This window comes from Dryobates pubescens, chromosome 2 (assembly GCF_014839835.1).
Source record: "Dryobates pubescens isolate bDryPub1 chromosome 2, bDryPub1.pri, whole genome shotgun sequence".
Lineage (NCBI taxonomy): Eukaryota > Metazoa > Chordata > Aves > Piciformes > Picidae > Dryobates > Dryobates pubescens.
Window position 1 is genome coordinate 29,337,993 of NC_071613.1, and position 20,251 is coordinate 29,358,243.

Here is a 20,251-nt window from a genome sequence, read left to right on the forward strand (position 1 = left end):
CTAATTACCTGCTTTGTGAAGACCACACAAGTGAGAGACCATCTCTTTATTATGTACACTAAACATGAGGCAATCGTGCAAAGCTTTAGTGAATGACATCAAGTATCAGCCACTTATATTAAAACCAGCAGGCTTCGCAAGGCTCACTTTTCCTTCAAACTTACTTTTATTAGCGCAGGGGCACATTTCTTCCGAAAGCGCAGGGAAGCTTTGAGGCAGCACAGTCCTCCGGGGCGGAGAACTGCTCGTCAAGGAGACGGCGGACGCCTCGCGCAGATAAAGCCGGACAGACCCTGAGGACTAGCGACGGGAGTCACCGCGGCGTTCAGGGCCGCCGGGAGGGCCGCGGATGCCTTCCGCCGCAGTGAGGACGGAGGTAACAGCCTCGGGAGGGGGCCGGGCTGCGGCGGGAGAAGGGGTGTGCGACGAGGGACCGCGGGCGGGGCTGCCGCGCCGTTCCGTGCCCTGCTTGCTGGCGCGGCCTCGGCGCTGGGCAACCTCCGGGGAAGCTACAGGGAGGGTAGCGGCGCCGGCCGGCAGCTGAGAGGCGGGGAACGGGCCGGACGCGGAGCAGCATGGGACGGCGGCGCCTTTACTTCGGCGCCGGGCGGAAGAGCGGCCCACGGCGGGATCCGGCTCTGGGCCGGAGGCGGGCGGGGCGGCCCCAGGGCTGACGTGGCTGCCGCGCCCGCCTCTGGTGGCGGCCTCGGCTCCTCCCGACCTCTGCCTGCCGGGACACCCCGGCCTTTCCAGCACCCGGATCCGCCCTATGTTGTCGGCAACCTGCCCTGAAGCCGGCGGAGGCCGGGGATAACATGGGGTAGTTGGCGATGTGGCGAGGCGTAAAAGCAGCCATCATGCGGGAGAACGCAGCCCCATCCCCAGGCAGTCCTCGGGGGTGGTCGAGGAGAGTGGGAATAAATGGCTCTCCAGATGGAGAGCAGTGGCAAGTGGTGTCCTTCAGGGGTCTGTACTGGGACCTGTACTGTTTAATATTTTTATCAGTGATGTAGACAGTGGGATTGAATGTGCTATTAGCAGATTTACAAATGACACCGACCTGTGTGGGGTTCATACGGGACGTCATCCAGAGGGACCTGGACAAGCTGGAGAGGTGGGTCCAGGTGAACCTCATGAAGCTCAAGTGCAAGGTTCTGCACCTGAGCTGGAACAATCCTTGCATCAATACAGTCTGGGGGAATGAGGTGATAGAAAACAGCCCTGTGGAAAAGGGCTTGGGGGTGCTGATGGATGGGAAGCTGGACATGTGCAGGCAGTGTGCACTTCCTGCCCAGAAGGCCATTCCCACCCTGGGCTGCATCAAAAGCAGTGTTGCCAGCAGATCCAGAGAAGTGATTCTACCATTTTGCTCTGGTGAGACCTCACCTGAAGTACTGTGTACAGGTCTGGAGCCCTCAATATAGGAAAGACATAGACCTGATGGATAGGGTCCAGAGGAGGACTGTGAAAATGACTGGGGGTTGGAGCACCTCTACCATGAGGACAGGCTTGGGGAGTTGGGGTTGTTCAACCTGGAGAAGAGGATACTCCAGGGAGACCTAATAGCTTTCCAATACCTGAAGGGGGCCTACAGGAATGATGGAGAGTGTTTGCAAAGGCCTGCAGTGACAGGATGAGGGGCAGTGGCTTCAAACTAGAGAGGGGCAGATTTAGATTGGATATCAGGAAGAAGCTCTTTACTATGAGGGTGGTGGAACAGTAGAACAGATTTCCCAGGGAGGCGGTTGAGGCCCCTTCCCTGGAGATATTCAAAGTGAGGCTTGGTGAGGTCCTGGGCAGCCTGGTCTAGTTGAGTATGTCCCTGCTGACTGCAGGGTCATTGGACTAGATGACCTTTGGAGGTCCCTTCCCTCCTCAACTGTTCTATGAAGTGAAAGTGATAGGGTTGAGGAGGAGAACACTCCAGTTTGCTGCCCTGAGCTCAGAACACAGTCAAAGATGCCTACTAGGTTTTTGCAGATAAAGGACAGCGAAGGGTCTTTTCTCAGAGTTGTGTTCCTGCAGCTTGCTAAGGCTGGTGGTGGACAGAAGCTTTCAAGAGTGGCTGGAGGGACTGTGGTGGGCCCATAATAGTTGGTCACTTGCCTTTCCTGAAATACATCCACAGTGGTGTAAATGTTGAAAACTAAGAGGCCAATGACACTTGTAGTGGGTTGGGGCAGATCCCCTCCCCACCACAAGCAGAAATAACGACTCAGACAAACTGATTGCAAAAGTAGTGGTGCCTGTGGTGGGGAGGGGATCTGCCCCAACCCATTACAACACTGCTGGAGGCTTCCAGCTGAGCACAGCTCTTCTTGCTGGGTGGAGGACAGTGAAGCAAGTCATACACAACTTAGTTCAGCTTACTGCATCCCTAGTGCAGGGTATTGGGTTGCTTGCCTCGCTGTGGTCGAGCAAAGTGATTGGAAGTGGTAAGGCATTTGGGGGAAATAGGGTGGACTGCCTTTAAATGTTCAAGAACTGTTGAGCTTGATACTAGTTCTAATATTTGTGGAGAAAAACACATACTTGGTTTTATGAGTAGGACCTGGAAAGCAGATTTGTAAATACATACACATTGCAAGAAGTCTTTGCAAGAATTTTCTGTTTCAAAGATAATTCTGCATTACATTGCAATGCCTATCATACAGAATTTCTTGCACTTTGCCCTCCATACACCTTCTCTATTTGAAACTGTGTCAAGTAGTCTTAGAATTCACTCTCTGAACTTTGACTTATGTAGACAAAATACTTCATTTTGATGTTAAGCTGACATAGAAACAAACATCTAAGGACTGTTGTTGAAGGTGAGTTGATACATACATTTTGTGTTTGCTTCTCAGTCTTAGCTATATCAAACATTTCAATTGTGAAATATTTTTGGGGAAAACTGCCAACAAAGACAAAACTATAGTCCTGTAGAGGGTACCTAAAAAATTAGTTTATAATTTTCATGTTACTACAAACTTATGGAAGTCAAAACTCTGTCAAACTAACGGTGAAAAACCTATCTGCTGAAACATTTTCTTCCTAATGGTTATGTGACAAGTTAGTGGATGGTTCCTTTGTTTTTAATTTTGAATTTTCAGACTTTAAATGAGACTTATAGAAGGAGTTTTTATTGCAACATTTATCTCTTTATATGCTGTCCAAGGACTTGGGATCTTTCAGTTGGTGTGGAGATGTTCTCTTGCAATTATTAAAGGCTCATTTAGCACATGGTGATACATACAGTCTCTCTGGACTCCACAACTCTGGGCAGCCTATTCCAATGTTCTGTCACCCTTACAGTAAAGAAGTTTTTTCTCATGTTGTGGTGGAGCTTCCTGTGTTCTAGTTGGTATCCATTCCTCTTGTCCTGAAACAGGACACCACTGAAAAGAGATTAGCACCTTCTTTTTGGCGCCCCACCTGCAGATATTTATAAACATTAATAAGATCTGTCTTTTTTTTTTTCAGGCTTCAGGTCTTTCAGCCTTTCCTCATAAGACACAGCCCTCTGTTGGACACTCTAGTATATCCATATCCCTCTTGAACTAGGGAGCCCAGAACTGGACACAGTACTCCAGATTGTCTCTGGTCTCACCAGACCAGAGTAGAGGGGGAGGAGAACATCCCTTGACCTGCTGGCTACACTCTTCTTAATGCACCCCAGGATACCATTGGCTTTCTTGGCCACAGGGGCACATTGCTGTCCCATGGAGCAGCTTCACAGCAGGTCAATCTCTAATCTGTGCTAGTGCATGGTGTTGTTCCTCCCCAGGTGCAGGACTCTGCTTTTTTTTGTTGAACCTCATTAGGTTCCCCTTTGCCCAGCTATCCAGTCTATACAGGTCTTCCTGAATGGCCGCACAGCCTTCTGCTTTATCAGCCAATCTTCCCGGTTTGGTATCATCAGCAAACTTGCTGAGGATATGCTCCAGCCTCTCATCCAGGTTATTGATGAAGATATTGAATAAGACTGGACCCAGTACTGACCCCTGGGGAAGACACATGTCTCCAACTGGGCTCTGCACTGTTGATCACAACCCTCTGAGCTATGTTGTTTAGGCAGTTCACAATCTGTTTCACCTTCCACTCTTCTAACCCAGACTTCCTGAGCTTGCCTACAAGGATGTTATGGGAAACAGTGTCAAACTTGGGGGCAGCATGGATTTTCCCCTCATGTCTGTCTCTCATGACATGAATTCTAAGCAATTTTTGTAAACCTTCAGTATCATCTCTCTCAAATATTTCATGCTTTTCAGTAGTTGTATCATACTAGCCTAGCAGCATCCATACCTATAACTTGTTTGGAGTTGGTTTTAAGGTCTTCATAAAATAAATTCCCTTTTTTATTTTATTTTTTTTCCCCTCCCCTCCTATGTTTTGTGTAGGGAAAATCTTAAATACTGGCTTTTAAATTAGGATTATTTAAAAATAAAGAAACCCAGTAGAATTATGAAAAAATCTTAGTATTATCGTGAAGAAGAAATAGTAAAGAGGTGGGCAACTAGATTTTTCACATGTATTTGAGAACTGAAACTAGATCAATTAAATAAAAATCCACATACAATATTCACTTATTTCTGGTTAATGTAATGCATATATAAAAATATTTTGTAATTTAAATTTAGAAAGCCAGTCAGAGTGCCATCAGATATAATTTTTTAAGAATATTTAAAATGTTTAATTAAACATAAAGCCATGTAAAACATCTGCTTCTGTTTAAACAGTCAAGATGTTACAGAGCCATTTCTTGTAATTTATAACATCTATGCATTTTTGATTACTTTAAAATCAGCATTAAGCTTTGCTAAGGACTGCCCCCCTCCCCCGCAGTGAAATGCACATTAATTGTCAATGAAGAGCATTTACAGGATTTTTAAGTAGAAATTCTGCTAATTTTAGCACATTTTGAACTTTATCAACTTTTGTCATTTAAGATTTTGTTCTTACTAGCAAGTTAAAGAAGAATAAAAAGCTGAAGTAGACTGCAGCAGTTTCAAGGTTTCTGTATGATGCATGGTGGGTAATTTAGGAGGAACTGGGACTTTTTTTTTCCATTTTCTTTTCATCAGCTGGGCCTTTTTCTGCAAGCTGTTTCATTGATGTGTAGTATTGCAAGATGCATCCCTCTCAGGCCATGGCATTTGCAAACTAATTCATGTTGCAGGGTGCTAAAAAATCGGTGTGAACTCTTGTTAGGTGGAGCTGGCAGAAATGTGACCAGAAAGAATGTCTCTTCAGTTGTTCCCACAGGCAGAATTCCTGGGGAACCCTTACACAAATGAAAGCCACCTGTCAAATCCAAATGAAACCCTTAACATTCAAAGGAGCCCACCAGGAATTCCATAGCTGTGTTAGCAGACTTCCAAAATCTTCTGTAAATTTAGTGTGGTCTGATAAACAGGCAGAGCTTTATTTGGCTGTAACTTTCAAACATATTTGGAGATTCTCTGATGCAATTGAAAAGCTATTTTCAAGGTGATTGTCAGAAGACAGTTTCTGACAGTTTAGGAGATAAAATGACAGATAAGAACAGATAAAATGACAGATAAGGAGATAAAATGAGGTATAACTGTGGGGGCAGACATTTCCTGTATCATATACTTCACAGTTTGAGTTTCTTTACAGATCTTGAGTGCAAAAGATGTACTTTCTGTCTGACTTGGCCTGCCAGATGTTGATCGATAGTTTGAATTTCTGATTATGGTGTTATAAAGTGTTTTTCCCCCATGTGTGTTTCAGCAATTTGCACCTCATTTTGTTTCTGAATGGCCTCCTAGAAATCTTTATATATGTTTTGAGGCATACTTTAATATATCCAGACATTGCTACAAGCATGTGAAGTGTCAACATTGTTGCTTATGTAAGTCTAAATAGGATGTTTTATAGAAATAAGTTTTGAGTTACAATATTTTATAGCGGACTCTAGTCCATAAAAGGTTTGAAATATTCACAGATTTCCCCTACCTTGTAGTGGTTTAACAGTTTGTCCTAATTCAGTAATAATTTAAGGGCAAGTGTGACTAATTTGTGTACAATGCATCCATAAATTTTGTTACAAAAGAACCCCACATCTCCTGAAGTGAGACTTTTTTTAGGGTGGGACATGCAAACTGCCACAGTGTAGCAAGTGCCAGATCTGTCCCAGTATTTCAACATTTGATGTTTTACATATTGATGATTCAGTTCCCAGTGTCCTTGGAGGAGTTTTTACTAAAGATAGCAGAAGAGTAACAACAGCGGTGTAGTTCTTCAAAAAGTCTAAAACCAAAGCAGAAACTTTAAAACACATTGATGGATGTGTCACTCTAGAGAGAATAGCAGTGGCCATGATCTGTAACAAAAATGTACCAAAAAAAATTAAGAAAGGAAGCAGATCTTAATATTCACTATATTTATTCAATATGCAAGATGGGCTTCCTTCTCATTTATCATTTAAACTTCCCTTTGGGAGCGTCAGATTTTTAGCATCCTACTCTAATTCTCCTGACTTACTACCACTTTGCATGGTGCACTGGCTCCTTTTCAGCAATTCTGGAAACAAAACAAAGCATTCTTAATGCAGCAGTAAGATTTCACATCTTCATAAAGTTTGGGCTATGGCTGTGGCCCATGAACAGCAAGTCAAACTATTTGACTTTAAGCTAATGATAGAGTTTGGACAAATGAGATGAGGCTCTATTTGTCCTGCTACCTTCCTTCACTGCACAGCTTTGTCACGCTTCAGTGTTAGGTCTGCTAGTCTGTGTGTATGTGCAACTGAATGATTTGTTATAGGCTGAAGCCCAGGTTTTCTGCCCCCATTCAAGGTATTATGCCTAGGTGGTGTGTTCTTCAGAGAGTGCGGTCATTCTTTGTAGCCTCTTTAGTCCAAAGTTAGCTACTTGAACTAGAAAAACCTCTACTCACAGGAAGGACAGACAAAAGTTAAAAGGGAGAAAAAAGTCAGTAATTAAGCAAATTGGGTTGGAGGAGATAGAGTTGGACATTTTTAGGCTAGAGGATATCAAATCATGCTTGTCAAAGGCAGTGAAAGTGACTGCTGGGCTTGTATTTGGTTAGTTATTTAAAGATTAGTGGCTTAGGCTGTGATCTTTTATTCTCAGCAATGAATGTTTATTCACAAAAATAGTTCCTTTGACATCATGAACATTATTCTTGTAAAAGGCTCTTCAGAGGAAGCGATTTGTGATGGAGCTGTATGGTGCTATTTATTCAGGATACTTCCCCTTGTCAGTGTACAAGCCTGCCACAATGGCATTCTATTTGTCTCTGCGCTTCAATATTTCCTCGTGGCTGTTGCATTTCTTCTAAACTTAATGATAACAGGTGTCCTCATCAGCTTGTTTGCAGACTAGAAACCCAACTGTTCTTTGTCACTGAGATTTAAAATCATCCTTCTTTTGGGCAGACAGGTTGTTCCTTTATTTATTATTTTACTGCAGAAGGATGGAACTGGTATTTGACTGCTGTAGTCCTGGTTAGCCAGGAGTGCTTATATATGATGGAAAGTGGCTTCTACCAGCAACCTCAGCAGGGAGTTGGTGGAATGTCCTGGAATAACTGGAATTGCAAATTACAAATGCCTATGTGCTGTATTAACATGACTTCTACCTATATTCTAGCTGTCTTAACATATAGTGGGGGTTTTGTGTTAGATACCATGCTTGGTTTGATTTCTGAAGATGGCATTGTGAGGAAAAAGTGTGCTTGGCTTGCCATCGTTGTTTATACATCTGACTGTACAGGGTGCTGCAGTGTTTAAGATAGTACAGAGAATCTGAAACATTTATTTGCATTGTCTATTTATTTACTTTGTATTTGTAATTTCTGATGAAAGAAAATGTTGAAAAAGCCTGACAGATAAGCCTAGTGTATTCTTTTAAATGTCTTATGATTGACATATCCTTAATGAGCCTGAGGAATGATAACCAACTAAATTCAGCTTATTAATTTAAAGCTGATGTTAATGGCATTATTTTTATCTGTATTCCTTTAAAATTGTTCCCTGTGCTCCTCTTAAAATTCATGATCCACAAATAGATTCCTAATTTGTGCTCTGAATCATCATATGGTTCTAACGTCTATGCTGAAATTGTAATAAAGTGAAAATTTCTAATAAACACTTGCTTTTTAAAGCATCTCTCAATTCAGTCACTTTGCACTTGAGACTCTTAGAATAAACATATATGCTAAAGTTGAAATACTGAGTGCTTTATATGCCTGCTCTGGTTGCTGTGTTGGATCATGAACAATAGAACTGCTTTCCCTGTGGTGTGAATTCATATAGTGCCAGAGTTTTTGAACTCACTGGAAATTGTTACACTGTCATCTTCACAGCTCTGGAAATCTGTTTCTTTACCAAGTGATATTTAAACTAATAATAAAAAAGCTTATGTTTGATTTTTAAGTCTGTCCTCTGTTTAAGGTGAAAGGTTCTAATAATATGCAATTTCTTATAAGCAAATTAGAAGGATATTAGTAGGGCTATTATTGCTTTTCAAAGTAAGAGGAAACAATTTTAGCATGAGGCCTCAGTTCCGTAGGCACTTTGCATTCTTATGCTTATGTGTATCGTGGGCTTTTAAAAAAAGACCCGTGACTGCAGTGAAGTGCTTTATTTATACTTAAAAAAACAACCAAAAAAAAGATGTGTGTGTGTGTTTGCAGAACTTCAGTCTGTACAATCAAGGTTTAACAGATTTAACAGCTGTAGAAATGCTGTAGCATATTAACATGATCCAAGATTTATCAGGATATGGTGGAAGCCAAAGTCACTGTGATTCATTTTTGTTATGTAAACTAGCATTCATACATAAATTGCAAATCAACGTGCTTCAGCCCTGACTGCCTTTGATATTTATTGTAAATATGGAAACCATTTCAAACTGCTTGGCATTCGTTAAAAAATGCACTATTTACCAAGAGCTTTGTAGTTTCTTTTAGAGTAAACATTTTTAATACCAATATTCAATCACTGATGTAGCTGAAGCTGAGCTGCATGGCTGTGCTGGGAGATTGCAGGTGTGGGCAGCCATGGGTGTGCACTCCACCGGCTCAGTTCTGCCCTGGAACAATAGAGCATCTGGAATAGCTTTCTGGAAGCACAGCTGAGATGTGTCTGGATCTCTATTTTAGTGCAGAAAGGTATCGCCAATGTGCGTGGCCTTTCAGTGGGACCTGGGCCTGCAGGTGGGGAGCCTGGGTTCCACCTAGGATCAAGTCACACCGGGACCTGCTTCCTTGCTACAGCCTGGGCTGTCCCTGTTGAAGTCAAGAATAGCTGACTGCCAGCCCGTGTCTGAAATGGACTGCAGCACAGAGGAGCTGTGCTTATCCAATTGCACTGATCTCAGCAGTGGGATAAATTAGCAGTAGTAGTGTTACAAGGTTCACTGGGTCTGAAGGTAGCAGGCTCAGCTGAAAGGAATATTTTACACTGTTGTCTCCTAGGAAGGGACAAAATGTGGTGCTTATTTCAGTTAGGATGCAGCAGTTTAATGTTCAGATCCCTGTGCTTTGACTTCTTCCCATCTGTCTTACAAATCAGAGCTCCCAGAAGTATGCTGCTTTGATTTTGGGCTGGGAATGTCAGATGCGTAGCCTTGGTTCAGCCACAGGCCAAACAGTCAAGTGACCTAGAAGCACTGAGAGCTTGAAGCTACAAAGTCACCCTGGTGAAGGTAGGATAGTGAGTTGACTGCTGTGGCTGTGGATTTCCTAAGGAAAACAGTAGGCAAGTGGTTTAGAGTAACTACTCAATTTATTCATGTTTGAACATATTTGTTGTAGGATGTTGTTATAAAAGTATTTTAATCACAGACTAAATGCTACTATGCTTTCTGGTGGTGTCTTGTAGGGTTCAATATATTCCAGTTTTGGGATGAACGTTGACTGATACACGTCTGAATAAAATACGTAGCTACCAAAAAGGGTTCTCCCTGGTCACAATTCCATTGATAGTGATTCATATGATCAATTATTTCTCAAAAATTTATCTTCCAAGCATGCTAACCCCCTCCCCACCCCCAGCGACATCTTGTACCCATCTTGTGAGGAGCTGTAGTACCTGTGATAGAAGAAAGGAAGCCAATATGAATTGAAGGCAGAAGGTCCTGAAGTGGTTTGTATTTGAAAACTTGTGTGGTGTTGCATGCAGTGTTTGACAATCACTTCCAACCCATCATAACAGATGCTACTTGTTTTATCAGTATGTAAATCTAGAAGGAAGTTGTAATTGCAGTAGCTTTTAAGCCTGTAGTCCTATTAACTGACTGAACTTTGCCATCTATTTATCAAAAGCCTAAGGGACTGCATGATGCCATCCAGCATATTCTTCTTTTAAGCAGTGCCCCTATTTTAAAAGAAACTATATAGACAGTTTTTGTGCTCAACCTAATAATTTAAGGAAGACTGAGATAGGGCATCACAATCTGTAGTCATTATACGTTTTCCTGGCCAGACTCTGCAGAGGGTGACTATATCAGCCCCAGCAATGCACTTGATATGTTGCAAAGGGAAAGTGTAAGTTAATTGATAATCTGCAGTGAGAAAGATAAATAGTCTGAAAACTATTCTTAACTGTTCTGAAGAAAATTTAATAGCCATCTTAATCTAGTGATATGATAGTTTAGTTTCTTTTGGTGTTTTTGTTTAAGTACAGTATAAGATTTAGGTCTAGTACTGTAGAGTAAAACAAGAGTATGAATCCTGGTATTAGGAAGTAAGTGAATCATTTGTTGTATCTCTTGTCAATGACAGATATTAATCCATGTATTTATTTTTGGAAATTATATATTTGCAGCTGTATTAGTTACATAATTGTAGTTGTCAGATTTCTGCAGAAGTAATAATCTCTTCATTCTAGAAGAGGCTGTCACATCTACAATATAATATATTTTCCTAAATGAGTTGTATGTTTTCTTTCCAAGTGAGTAGGAAATAAGAGGACATAGAAAACACAAGGCTGTGAAGGTACTAGATTTGCACTGTGATTTTATTGTTGGTGTTTTTTTTTCCCAGTTGTTTGTTTCTGTTTTACTAGTTTATAGAAAATGAAATGAAGCAGCTTCTTCTTTCAAAATTGTTGTATTTCTGGTCCCTAAGGTTCATCACTGCAGCTTAGGTGAAGAAAGAAGTACTGTTTATTTACATGGTGCTGCTCATGGAATTGTCAGTGACTATATTGTGACATCCACAACATGAGTTCCCTTTGCATATGGAAGCAAAACTAACAATGCTGGTGGTCTTCCTGGTTCAGAATACTCCCCCAGCTATTCTGCGTCAACTCTGCTTCCCTGACGTATTTGGTGGGAGAAAGGAGACATAGCTTAGACATAGTTCACCATCTCCCTCCACATATGCTGTCTTCCAGGTGGAAAACAAAAATATAGGCTTCATATGTATGGCTTTTATTACAATTTTTGCTACCTGATGGCAAAAATTGTCTGCTTAAACTTTTTATACCTTTTTGTTATTGCCGTGAACTGAAGAGTCTGCCTGCATGTTCTTGTGTTTGTGACAGTGGGAAAGCATCCACTGACCTGAGTTAAACAAGGTATACTTCACCTTGCTGTGAGATCTGCTTGAATTATTGAAACGACTTTCAGAGGTGTTCAAGGGGGAAAGGATGTTTTTTGTGTATACATAATGTAGTTGTTTAGAGATTAATGCAGAAAGAAGATTCTATTTCTAAACTTAGCCATCAGGTTTTTGAAGTATCTCAAAACGTATTTGTACCTTGTGATAGGTATATGGAAGGGCAAGAATTTAGTTGATCTGTACAAATGCATAAACCAATCTAGCTGGGAATGTGAAGGGTTTTTTTTGCTAGTGGTATCTCAGAACTCTTTTTTTTTTTTTTTTTTTTTTGGGAGGGAACTAAGTAGGTTGTTGGCACATATAAATGACCTATACAATCTTTTGTTAAGTCAAACTTTATGTCACAGATAAGACTCTAGAGGGAGCCCATCTCACAGTTTTCTGTGTTGAGAGAAATGGCTTGACAAAGAGAGAAAACCAATTTCTTTAAATGAATAATTTAAAGTGAATTCTCTTCTGGCTCTGAAATACAAAAGAAAATATCACAGTACTATAGGACATTTGATTTCAAGCATCTTTAGAAAAGTCTCAATTCGTGAAGTCAATTCTACTTTACCATTGTCTGTGTTTCTTCAATACTATAATAGAAGAATCTTCAATCTTGTGCTTACATAACAAAAGACAATTTATGACCCTTCTATTTTAAAGAGCTTTCAAGATCCTGTGAATGCAGTAACACAGAAGAAGGGTTTGAGTATGTGCATTTTGAGGCATTCTACTTGTGCAGTCTGTGTGGAAATGTGATATTTGAGGATAAGGAATACAGGATTTTACGTTTTTGTTTGTTTTGAAAGCCTGTATATTCCATATGTCAGTGGGCACATAAAATATGGGTTGTGCAGTAAGAACTTTTTTAGCCATGATTTCAAACTAGCTAGCTGTGTCAGTTGACACTGAACAGTAGATGTTGTATAATGTTACAGCAGCTAATGGTTTATTGGTATAGTGATTATTTAATTTTTGTCCTTTACCTGTTGACTGCAAATTTTTCTTCACTAAAGAGACTTTAGAATTTAGCAAGGTTTTTGCCCAAGAGAGGTTGTTTAAAGCTGCACTCCTGCACAACGTCATTTCCATCCTGTGTGATTTGGTTCCAGCTCATGATACTTAAAGGTGATAATGTCCACCCAGTCTCCTTCCATTACAGTCAGGATGCACACTCAAACCCATAACATGGGGAGCATTCCCAGTTTCAATCTGGATGCAGCTGGACAGATACAAAGTGAGAGTGAAAGATCAGAGTTAAAAGCAGGCTTTATCTTCAACTCCCAGCCTTTTATTCACTGTGCTGAATAACTTCATTTCAAAGAACTAGGAGATGGAATGTTTTAAAAAATTGTATTAATAGAGAATAGTAGGGATAAAAATATTATTTTTATACTAAAATTTAGTATTTGTTGCATCTGAATGACATGAAGTATGTCATGTAGCAAGTTGTAAGGGCTTTGGTACTGAAGACAATATTGTAATTGTGCTTTGTTTAGTTGCTTGGTTTATAAATGATGGAGTTAAATTCATCAAAATCTGTTTACAAAGGCAGTATTAACTACTTTGTACTTGCATTCAGATCACTCTGTCATGCTTCTAGGTAACAGCAAGCATATTTTTGACAATTTACATTAGCAGAAGATTATATAAGTGCATACTGTGACTTATTCTCAGGGTAACTTGTATCAACATTGTATTTACAATTCAAATAGGAACAGAGATGTATTTAATTCAACAGGACAAACTCCATCCATCTATTACACTGTGCTCTTTGAATGCTCTGTAAACTTAGAATATTCAGAAACTACTAACCTAAACATCTTTCCTTGGTGTATATCCCATTTGTCACCATGCACTAGTGGTTCAGTTCAGATTGTTTGGTCCAGACTACTGTGGTTTAGTTGAAGGTGCCTTCAAATCACAAAGAGCTTGACTGAAGTAGCTTTAACTTCACCAAGAGTAATATGAAATTACTCCTAACAGTAAGAAATCACAGCCACTTGTGAATATTTTTAAAGTTAGATGCTGTTATGGCTGTTTGTCTATATGTTCTAATGTATCAAAGTACATTAGTTAGAAAATGGTATAAATTTAGTGCAAAACTATTTTTTTTCATGTTTTGAAGAGTAGTCAGTGCTTTTTCTGCTCTCTGTCCTTAGCACAGAATGAACTGTTGATCTTATAGGCCGTTGTGGTGCTTTGCGTAGGTGTATGAAGGATTTGTAGTTATCAACTAGCTGATTTTCACAACATTCCTCTGAACCAAAGATTTCCATTCCCATTTCACAATTGGCAGTATGATACTCAGTATAATATTGGAGTAACAAATAACTTTATGTTCACCTTTAAGGAAAATAAAACTCAAAAACTACATAGACTTTTGAAGCTGAACATTAAGCCTAGGTGTGCGTCTTGTTCTCATTCTGCCTGTATCAACAGAGGTTACTTATGTTGCTTATGTCACAGACCTTCAGGAAATTTCTTACCTATTAGAGTAAACATAAGATTGGTTAGTTTAAACAGTAGGAATACAGTTCTTCTGACACAACTTTTCTTTCTTACTAAAACGGAGCAGGGTAAATTATCACACAAGCAACTAGGCATCAGATTTAGAAGGTGTAAGACCCTATTTCAAGGGAAATAATAAGCAGCTAGAGACAGAACAACTTGTTAAACTCATTGTCTAATACAGTAACATCAGGAAGAGAATGTGTCCCATGACAGTCACATTAGAATCATAGAATAGGAGGAGTTGGAAGGGACCTCTGGAGATCATAGAGTCCACCTGTGCTGCCAAAGCATGATCACCTGGAGCAGGTCACACAGGAACACATCCAGACATGTCTTGAAAGTCGCTAGAGAAGGAGACTCCACAGCCTCTCTGGGTAGCCTGTTCTAGTGCTCCATTACCCTTACAGAAAAGAAGTTTTTCCATATGCTGAGTTGGAGCTTCCTGTGTTCCAGTTTGTATCCATTGCCCCTTATCCTATCACTAGGCAACAGTGAAAAGAGGCTGTCCCCTTCTTGACATCCGCCCTTTAAATATTGTAAACATTAATAAGATCCCCTCTCAATCTCCTCTTCTCCAGACTAAACAGCCCCAGGTCTTTCAGCTACAAATGATTTAATTAGGAAATCTTTTGTAGCTACCTACCACGTAGTAGCCTTTTCCATTTACAAAATGATGTGCTGGTTTAACCCACAAAGGCAGTTCCTTACCCAGTGTTCTCAGTCTTTGCTTACTTGTCCTGGGAGATCTGGCTCTAAAAGGCACCTGATAGTACCATTCACATATTAAACAGTATTTAGATACTGGTGGAAGGCAGGTGAGATGTTAGTGTCTGAAGTTCAAAATTGGAGCGTCTGGAGAAATATGCAGACTTGATGATCTCAGAATTTTCACAGTAGCCGGAGATAAAGATTTCTGGACTTGAGTGAGAGAAACAACCTTTAACAGAACTAACAGCTCACAAGTAGTGAGGGACTGAGGTTAGAGAAGCTGTGAAATTCTTTCAAGAACATAATTTGGAGGAAAAGAAGTTATTTGCTGGTTTGACTGACAATTCCATCACTAGCATTTTACACAGCCTAAATGCTCTTTCCATTAGATGAAGATAAGTATATACTAGTCCTGCATCATCCTGATATATTTAGAAAACAATTCTAGCTTTCTGTAATTGTTTACATAACAACTTTGAAAGACAATTACTGAAAATAAATTGGTGAATCTACTTCATCATGTATACAATTGCATTTTAGGATAAAAGTCTCAATGTGCCCTTCAAACAAAACTGTCTTATGTTTTTATAAAAAATGTGTTATCTAACTTTCAGAAGTAAACCATAATAGGATTTTTCTCTTGCCACAAAAGAGGAGGAAAAAAGTCTCAAGTACCTGCCTACTTATATCATATGCTTCCCAGTCTATTCTTATGTAAACAAGAAAATTCATAATGACATTTCTTAGGTATTTACAAATACTTGGAGCAATATTTTGTCTGCATTCCCTCTCTTGGATGAGTGAAATTTGTGAAAGGGTGGAATTGCAGCTGCAGTAAGAGATTGCTTGGTAGAATATCATGTTAATTACAACTAATCTGGCAATGTGGAAGAGAAACAGTACACTAATGTGAAATCTCTAAGGAAACCTGTATTTAAGCATAGCAACAACTCCCCATGTTACTGAAATAGCATGTCCTGTGCCCTGTACTGCCCCATGTAGTAACCAGAAGGCTTATGTGTGCTTGAATTGGCTTTGGCTGGACTCTGAGGGACTTAGTGTATTTTGACTGCTGTGACTAAACACTAACTTTGAGAATGGTTTCCATTTAAAAAAGAGCAATATGCTGGCCAGCATGCATGAAATATGGAGTAAACAGATGATGAGCCTTGCTTCAGTGCCTGTCTAATTCTAACTGATTCACAAACTAGATACGATTTTGTTTGTTTGTTTTGTTAAATCCAAGTGCTGGGGACACATTTCAATAATAAAATGTCTAGGACCACATTTCAAAGGCTGTACATTGATGCTGTCACTATATTAATTACAGAATAATATACTTATTTAATCATTACGCTGAATGTTTAATGTTCCTTTTGAGGCATTATTTTTGTGTGACTGTTGTTACTTATGTCTGCATAATCATGAAGATTTATGACAAAGTAAATATACTTGAGAGGTACCCGAAGTAACTATCAATGAAAGATGGCTCATTAGAGGATTAGTTTTGTTTTGTGAGAAAGAAGCAAGCAAATACTTGTGATTTAAATATGAATTAGTTTTTCTCCATCCTGAGGAATTTATAAGGTAATTGTACTTTCCTGTTCTCTTGAATCCTTCATCAGGCTTCATTATCTATAGGCAGATACTTTTTGTACACTGTTATGTTTTACTGAATAGTAATTAACTTATTACTGTATAAAGACAGAACTCTATAGTCTAAGCCAAATGAAAAGGAATATTACTGGAACATAAACTGCCTTAACTTGGAGGGTACTGAATCTGTGGAAGAGAGTCATAACAAGGTGGTGGTGACTGTAAAGTAAGGAACTTGCAAAAGTAAGTTTTGAAGGGTGTCCTCTGTGATACTAACAAACCAGAAGCTGGAGGAGGACTGACAAGAGTCTTGTCCTAACCACTTGATCTTGCTGGTTTGCACCATATTTGGTGATCCAGAGAGTTTCCTGTCTCTTCTCTCCTTTTGCCAGACCCGGTGTAGCAAATTTGCTTCTATGGTTCTGCCCTTTGTCTGAAGCAGTGAAGGCTGAATGTGGAGATAATGTGTTTTATCAGAAAATATGACGTTGTTCTTTCTGTGATATTGTATCTCTTCAGTTTCAGACTTGGAATGACTTAGAATATTTTGAATCTGGACAGGAATTTCTGGTGACTGATAGAACACATTTTGATTGGTTTTGTCTAATTCTTGTAATGTAGTATGTTATCTATTTCAATGTCTTCTGGCAGCTTTATCTTCTGAATTCCCTGTTGTTCTACCTCATATCCAACTTAACAATGTCTTTGACTGTCTTGAAAATTAGAGGGTGTTTGGTAACATAAAATATTTGCATTCCTATTTAAGAAAAAAAGGCCTAATCCCCTAGATGGTGACCAGCCTGCTTGGTTCTGGTGACCAGCCTGCTTGGTTCTGGTGACCAGCCTGCTTGGTTCTGGTGACTTTTCATGCTTCATGTTGTGAAGAATACTTGAGTGAACCCCTTTCAAAGGTAACTTTAGCTTTCTGTTGGCATGATATGTAACAGTGCAGGTAAACTTCGGTAATGCTATCAGCATATAATCTGATTCTCTGTGAAGATCAATATGGCTATGGAGTGCAAAGTGATTATGGATTTTAATTCCTTCATGTATAATCTTTATTCCACTAAAGCAAGTTGTCTGTTTGCAGGATTTGACATAAAACTTCCAAATATGCTAAACATTAACACTCTCTAATGTATTAAGGTTTATATCCTTCATCTTATGCTTCTAGTGCTGGTACCGGCAGATACATTGTCCAGTCTTTTGTAGGAAATAGCTATTTATATAATCAAATAGATAATATTTTTTTTCCCCAGAATTTGTTCACTGTGTGTATTTTATGTAGACATTTGGGGAGCACTGCAAAAGTTCTTCTTGATTGTCTTAGTCTTCAAAAAACCTCCATCCCTTTGCCTGATTTGAATGGTAATTGTTCAGTTCAGAAAAGGTCATGTTACATGTAAGTCTGATACTAGATTTTTTTTTCAGAATCTTGCATAGTAGGAGCTATGTCTAGTGTTACTTTTGCATCGAATGACATGGTTTCTTCTTTATGTAACTGTAATTTCATAAGCTAATTAATTATTTTTGCAGATAAAACTGGGAATGGGTGCTGATAAATTATAATCCGGTGCTGATTAACAGCATGCTCTAGGGTTAGTTGATTAAATGCATTATGTATTTGTTTAGAAAGGACAGGTAGATTGTGTCACTTGCAGCATGGCTAAATTGCTATTGACATCATTGTTCTATTTTTCAAAAAGCAACCGTTAAATGCTGATTCTCAAATATACTGCAGGTGAGATTAATGTACATACAGAAATGGAGAAAGTACTTTCTTTAGTGATTCCAACATTGTCCATCAAGTGTAGAACAATGTGATGTACATAAGTCCTGCCTCAAACCATGGATAACTTATTCTTGACTTGATCTCATTGCTTTGTTTTGTTGCTCTAAAAATTGAGTGACTCAATTAAAAAAACTGAATGCAAGGAATCTTTATCCTTTTATTCATGTGTGCAATATGTTAGGGAATCCCAGTTGCACTGGATATAAAAAAATAGGAATACTTTTCATTGTGTATATATAAACATATATATGTGTACATGCTGTGTCCAGTTCTGGAGCCCCTATTACAAGAAAGATATGGACATGCTGGAATGTGTCCAAAGAAGGCCACAAAAATGATCAGAGGGCTGGAGCACCTTTCCTATGGAGACAGACTGAGAGAGTTGGGGCTTTTCAGTCTGGAGAAGAGAAGGCACCAAGGAAACCTTATTGTGGCCTTCCAGTATATTAAGGGGGCCTACAGGAAAGCTGGTGAGGGACTTTTTAGATGTTGGGTAGTGATAGAACTAGGGGGAATGGAGCAAAACTAGAAGTGGGTAAATTCAGATTGGATGTCAGGAAGAAGTTTCTCATCATGAGGGTGGTAAGACACTAGAACAGATTGTCCAGGGTGGTGGTAGAAGTCCCATCGGTGGAAGTTTTTATGGCCAGGCTGGATGTGGCACTGAGCAACCTGATTTAGTGTGAGGTGTGGTTGTTTTAGGCTGTGCCTTTAAAATTTAGTTACAGATTTTGAGCAGAAAAGTAGAAAAATACAAATAAATCACTATTGGGTGTAAAAAGGAAAACAAAAGATTATTCTAAACAAATTTGTTAGGTAAATGTCTAGAATAAGATGAGCTGTACTATAACAATTCTTCCCTTTTCTCTTCTCTTCTGATCTCTGGCTGCTTTTGCTTCGCTCGGGAGAGATAATCTGTGTGCTTTGGCTGGCCTTGGCCAAGTCTAACTTCTGTGCTCCTTTCTCTTGTCTCTTTCATACAGGGGGGTAAGGGGAAGGCAGGGGGGAAGAAGCTAGAAGCTTCCCCTGGTCTCTTGGCCCGGGGGGTCCTTGTGCTGTTTGTTAACTGTAAATATCTGTATAATATTGTAAATACTGCATATTTTATTCATCTTATTCCTTTGTAGAGTGTAGTTTTTGCTTGTAAATACAGCTTCATTTGCTTCTGAGTTGGTCTGGCAAAAGTTAATGTTGGGGGGAAACTTCAACCCACCACAGGTGTCTCTGCCCATGGCAAGGGGGTTGGAACTAGATGATCCTTGAGCTCTCTTCTGACCCTGACAATTCTATGGTTCTATGTGTTTATGCACGCATATATGTATGGACAACAGAATTTTCTGCTTTTTGCAGAATCATTGATACTTTTTTTTTCAAAGGAAATTCTGCTTCTTAACTGTAGTATCACTTGTTGTACCATTTAAACCAGGTATTTCTTCCTAAGTATTACTTGATAATAGTAGGCATTGCAACACTCTCGGGAGAACTGTGACTTTGTGGTGTGCATGTTTGGTTAGTACTGTGGCTAACGTGAGAGCGTGTTTCTGTAGATGCAGAAATCACATGGAAGTTAATATTATGAGTGGTGCAGCAGAGAACACAAGAAGAGCGCTTAGGTTAGGAGAGAGGAGTGCTGTATTAGAAATTTCATGTGACAGGAATCACATATATGTGTTTAATTTGCTTCTTTTAGTTATGTGCTACTATGATAAAGGCTACTGTGTAATTTTAGAATTTTGAATTTTTTTTTTTAACCTGTGCAATGCAGCTGTTTTTCTAGCATGCATTTATGAGCATTAGCATCTTGCCATTTCATTTTTAATAGGATAAACTCAGTCTGTTTCTGCCTTTTATAGAAGTTTGATTTTTATATGCCATACATGGTGGTGTCATTCAGAAGACAGGAAGGCAATAGGTATCACAAAAACATTCCACAAAAAAAATTGCCCTTTTTGGTTAATATATAGGTTATATATTTTTTTCAAAGCATTCTTAGTGACCTTTTTACCCCTGTGGTTTGACCTGAGTGACTGTAATGTGTTTTGTATAGTGAGACTACTAGAAACT

At 39.6% G+C, this 20,251-nt stretch overlaps 1 protein-coding gene across 1 annotated transcript in view; it reads left to right on the forward strand.

The window, feature by feature from the left end:
- The first annotated feature begins 169 nt into the window (after window positions 1-169).
- PDE1A (phosphodiesterase 1A) overlaps window positions 170-20,251 on the forward strand; it is a 223,715-nt gene continuing 203,633 nt past the window's right edge. The window contains exon 1 of the mRNA XM_054173828.1: window positions 170-376. The gene's annotated coding sequence lies outside the window, so the exon portion shown is untranslated. The remainder of the gene's footprint in view (window positions 377-20,251) is intronic.